Genomic DNA, 6,152 nt, shown 5'->3' on the forward strand with positions numbered 1-6,152 from the left:
AAAAAATGGTCAAAACCGTTCGAATAGTCCGATATCTAGTTATTAACAATATATATATATACTATTATATATTTATATAATTAGATAATTATATATATCTAATTATCTAACAATATGTATATGATTAATTGGAAATGGGCTGCTCTCACGTGGGAATCTACTTGCATGAGTAGATTCCATTTACCCGAGCGGTTGAACCATTGACCTATTCAATGGTTTTTTTGTCATTTTTTTTATTTTTCAAATTTTTGTTGTCAGAACAGGCCATCCGTTCGAATCGAACAGTCAAACCTTTGACTTGAAAACTGGTGGCTAGAACGATTCCATTTTTAGGTCGTATGAGTCACACGCTTAAATGACATAACACGTATGGTACTGTTTAATGGATCTCACACAATTTTTTTTGCCTATAATTGTTGTTGTCAGAATGGGCCATCTGTTCAAGGCAACCAGCTCCGTTTTACCCCAATCCCAGTCCCTGGCCAAAAACTGTTGATTTGGCCAACGATTCATTGACCCGAGTGGTCAAACCATCAACCCGTTAACCCATTCAATGGTTTTTGGCCATTTTCTTTTTAAATTTTTGTTTTTAGAATGGGCTGTCCATTCAAATTGAGCAGTCAGACCGTCAACACGAAAACCAATGGCCAGAATGGTTCCATTTTCGGGTCATATGAGTCACACACTCGAATGACATAACATCATGGTTTTTAAAACTGATTCGAAGACCGAATGATCAGACCATTTTGACAAAAAAATTAAAAAAAATAAAAAACGGTCAAAACTATTCAAATGGTTCAATATCTAGTTATTAACAATATTTATAATAACTATTATATATTTATATAATTAATAGAAAATGGGTTACTCTCGGGAATCTACTCGTACGAGTAGAACACCCCAATCTTATATATAAAGAAAAATCACTTGAAGCTCACTTTGTTTTGATTGTGTTGTTTATTTTGAACCTATATCTAAAAAAACAAATAAGTGGGCCTAAAAGTTGAAGCAGAAGCCTTCTAATTTCATCAAAATTTCCCTCTTGATCGATATAAAGCAAAACCTATAAGTTCTATTTGGAAGGAGCACAAATAAAAATATGAAGAGTGCACAACCTTATATTTTGTATATATTTGCATTGTACATATCTGTATTTATATCCATTTTTAAACAGAGCCTTAATAACTTGTTACATGTTGTACAAAACCAGAAGATGAGAAGTCGAGAACCTGGTGTTGGATTGATGGACCCTAAAATTGCTCAATCTACTTTGGTCCATGCTGGAGTAGTGAGTCATGGTTGTGCAAGATGTAACGAGGGAGACGACGTCAGAGAGCTTGAGGTTGTGGACCCAAGCAATGAGTCACCAATTATCAATTTAGTGCAGAGCTAGGAAAGCAACACACGCGTTGCGCGGTATCAAACCCCCATACTCTCTTCTACTATTTTTAAGGAGTGTAAATCAGCTCCTATAAAAATACCGAAAACAAATCTTGTAAATTTTCAATGTGGGACAAGTTCAAAACTGGGTTTTGTAAAATAAAAACTAATTTTTCAATCAATTGTGTAGGTGCAATTTCTCATGTAATTGGCCAATCCAACTCATTGGATTTAATCTCCTATGAGAATAAAATCCAACAATTGTCACCATTGAGAGGAGACGACACGAGTATAGCACCCGAATTGTCAGATGGATGTAAGTAATAGGTTGAATTTAGATCTGTCGCCATGTCCGCTCTGTTTTGATCGCCAAAAATATCAGATGAGTGAAAAGAAATAGAATTCGTATTTCTTTTCCAAGATTACAGAGGTATTCATAGATACACAACCAACTTAACTTAGGACAGCTTGCATAGCATGTGATAATGGCCTTGCGTGGAGTTCTCGTGGACATGGATTTTTGCATCATTGTCATATGATGGAAGGGTGGTTGTAGAATCGGTGGTCTTATCTCCTACGGAGGTGAAAGGCAATCTTATGGTGAGGGGAAGCTGGTAAACCCACCCTGCTTTATGAATTGTTAAGATATAGTAAATTCCATCTTCTACTGCTTTCGTTCTGTATTCCTTTGTGCAAGCTTAGTGCTGCTGCCCAGGACCCGCCATTGCAGTAGTTCTTCCAGAGGAATCGGCAGGAGAAAATATGCTGCCGCTGCTCCTGAACCTGGGTGGCCTCAAAGCATACAACTGCCGAAATGGACCTACGACTTGATAGAAGAGAGACCGTCGAAATGGAGATTTTCCACCTTTCAATGCCACGCCTCTGCATATGCTTCATCAGCCTGAGTGTCGAACCAGTTCTTCACTTTCTTGTCCTCTATTTGGGTGAACTATACAACCAAGGATCTCTAACAACATTTGAATGGGTTTGACTGTGTGGGTGTCACCGAAATGATGCGGGAGACGGAAAATGAGATGGAAACAGAGAAAGAGAGAGTGGAAGAGGAAGATGGAGTAGATTTAGGCAATTTGTCAGGAATGATGTTTTAGCAAATTTTGGAAAATATATCAGTCGTGTGATGTCATATGTGACAGAAAGTTAAATATTAAGAAGGTTTTAGACAATTGTAAGACAATTTAGGAGTACTTTAAGACAATATATAAACAGTAAGGATAGAGTTAATCAATTGGCTAAATCATTTAAGAAATTTGCCATTATCTATAGCTACATAAAAACCAGAGAATTGAATCGATTAAAAGATTGATTCAGTTCGGTTGTGGTTCAAAAAATCTAAAAAAAATCGAAGGACAGGTTCAGTTTGAGAAATTTCTCTACAGTTAGTCAATAAATCTGTGAACACCCGTAATTCATGTAGCATCTTAACAAACATTTTTTTGAAAGAAGCCCGTAGGTGGAATTCCATTAGCTTGATGAAGAGTCCATTTCAACAGTATTGCATAAAAAACCTGGAATAGTAGATTAAGTAAAAAGTCTAGACAGAGATAAACCCGTCTGGCAACTAAATGAGCAGCAACATCTGCCGTTCGTCACACACAATTCACCGATTGAGCAAAAATGAAGCTTAGATAAAAGGCTCTTCCCGGCAGTAATGATATGGATCAACTGCCACGGTGGATGGAAATCATAACATATATATGATAATTGAAGCTATTGGACTAAAAGTAGACCATGATAAAGAGCCAAAGCTTCAGCTATGATGGAACTGGAACTTTCACATTTAATAGGAAAAGTTCTTGCAAGAAGAAAAGTACCAATATGATCCCGAATGAGTAGTCTAATAGAACCCACACCATACCATGTTTAAAAGAAGAATCGACGTTCACTTAAAAAAAAAAAATGACAGCAGGTTTAAACCAACAATAGACATGGGATCCGAAAGACTTGAGCACCGATCAAATTTAGTGTCAGCCTTGCAATTGCAATTGAACACCATCAAATAAATGAGCATTTTGGGCATACCAGATTTGTTTCATAATAATTCCACCTCGAAATAGATAGCCATCCATCAAAGAATTGAGTGGACGATCTCGCTGTCACCAACAATAGACAAGTGTTGGTATATCTGTAATTAGCAAATGATCAATTCTGAAATTCAAACATGACCCAAGCTAAATTGTTTGAATCGCCCAACATGACAATAAGGAGTGATTGTGAATGATTACAAAACAGACAACTTGTATCAATATGGATGTTGTGCTTCCATAACAGCTCAACCATGGGTAGAATATTGTGTGCACAATGTATGCCGTAAAAACAATTTGTCTGATGGAGGTAAGTACTTGTGTGACTAGCCATGGCTGCGACAATTATTCTCAATGCAAATGAAACAGTAAACTTTCCATGAGACAGACTAAATTATCATCCATCTGTGAGTGTATCAAAATTGATTGGATTAATGTTACAATCTCTGCTGGGAGATGATGATGCAACCTTTCAATATCCCACTGTTTGAAAACCGACTGATGAAAGCTGCAACTTTTGGAGCTTCAGGTAGCGTGTGTGCACAATCATGAAGAAAGAAATTTGATCCACACCAAGGCTCATCGAAAAACATCTAATCACACATTGAGAACATCTTTCCATACTCAAATTTAACTTATACATATGAGAGATTTTCTCAAAGTTTGAAGGAAATCCAGTCTTGACACATGCAAAGAAATAAGATTAACTAAACACAATAGTTGTATAGTGGGCTATGAAACCAATGATAATGTCCCTCCCACGTCAATCATAAAATACATGGGACTCACAACCGTTCAAGGTTTTTAAAACTGAATCAGACAATGAACTGGTCAGGGGTCCTGGTTCTTAGGTAGAACGGATGGCTCGTTCTTACAAAATAAAAAGCAGCCAAATCCAATGAACAGTTTGACCGCCCGGGTCAGCGATTTGCTGACTGAATCAACATTTTTGGGCAAATTAACAGTTTTGGGGTAAAACGGAACCGGTTACCTAACCACTTCCCGATTTTTCCGGTCTGACTGTCCAATCCGATTTTAAAAACATGCTATGATTAGTTCCACAGCCCACTACACGGCCTTCACGTTTAGCTAATCGAAATTAACATGCAAATGCAATTCACTAATCTCCAAGTATACATCATTCTTATTTTTCTTTCACTTGTTTTTTTTTTTTTTCATAGTAAAAGAAAACAACGAAAACAAAAAACAAAAGCTGGCCCAAACCTAAAATGCCGCCCGGCTTCAGAGAACAGAGATAGCTCTAGAATAGGAAATGTAGTTTTTCATCTTTTGACCTATGAAGCAGCTAGTTTAGAGAAAGATAAAGAAATCAACGAATTAGTCAAGTAGTCGTGAATTTATTTCCCCTTGCCTCTGTGCAAGAGGATTCCGGATGAGTTCCATCTCGGTCCCAAGAATAATGAAGCAAAAGCTGCAACGAAGGGTCTCCAACCACAAAAGGAAGCAACCATTTATTGTGCTTCTAACCTTGATAAATAATCACGCCCGAAATTATCAGGTTGAGCAATGTTTAAAAAAACAATTTGGAACCGAACCCTTTTGGCCACCAGTTCCCGGGTCGGTCCAACCGTTTGAGTTAATGGTGGTTCGAAAACAGCCGAGTACCAAAATAATGTTGTTTGGCATCACATGTGTTTCAACGTGCAATGTTTTGAGTTGAAACACCATTTATTTTTGAAACAGAAATATCACTGCAGACTACTTTTTATCCCCATCAATGCCATATCAGTAAAGGTGTTGAGGCTTTTATATCTAATAAGCAAACGAATCCATAGAGTAAAATGAGCCATGATAGTGCCAAATTGATCAATTGGTAAGGTATTTGACCATCATAGTGGATGCTTGGAATAAAATCCTGCTTTCAATTAGTCCAATCTGATTCAATCCAATGTGAGTCCATTATAAATGGACCAGGTTAATTCCAATTCAATAAATATTTTGAACCATTTTGGACCAATCGGTCCAGCCCAATTCAATGTCCGAACCATCCAATCTGTTCAAATTTTTTTTTTTTTTTATTTAGATTGATTTCAATCCAAACCTGGTCCATTGACACATATATTCTTATCTTATATCAATGAACCACATATTAGCTTAATCCAACCCAATCCAATATAAATTTATCCAATCCAATCTAATAAATATTTTGAACTGGCTTGGTTCAATCCAATATGTCTTGTTAAACCCATCTAATTCATCCAAATTGACTTTGAACCGGAAGGGGTCCAACTCAAAATCTTACATATAAGATTTCCCTTTCCTCGATTTTTTTTTTTTTGAAGGATGTATTAAACTAAACCAAAATAACAAAATCCGAACTGCCCTTCACTCAATTGCAGTTCAGACTGGACTTCCCAACGAGTGCTCTACCTTTTGAGCAGTGTATTGGTATGGGTGGCAGATAAGTGATCCAATCATCCAGACAAAGCCAGTCAATCTATTTGGTCTATGTAATGCATATAGACCATTAGATTGGAATATTACGTTAGGTTTTATCAATAAATCCGGCTACATCCACAATCCACATCCAATTTGTTGGACTTGGATTTAATCTGCATCGATTTTATTGTGCTTAAAATGACAAAAATTAAAAAGCGCCAAAAAACAAATTACTTTTTATCTTAGACAACAAATGTATATAAATATAAAATATTCAATCTATATTTAATAGCTAGATGGACTTCACCATCTGCAAGAATAAATCAATAT

This window comes from Nelumbo lutea, chromosome 4 (assembly GCF_056320005.1).
Source record: "Nelumbo lutea isolate HS-2025 chromosome 4, American lotus-T2T, whole genome shotgun sequence".
NCBI classification, from domain to species: domain Eukaryota; kingdom Viridiplantae; phylum Streptophyta; class Magnoliopsida; order Proteales; family Nelumbonaceae; genus Nelumbo; species Nelumbo lutea.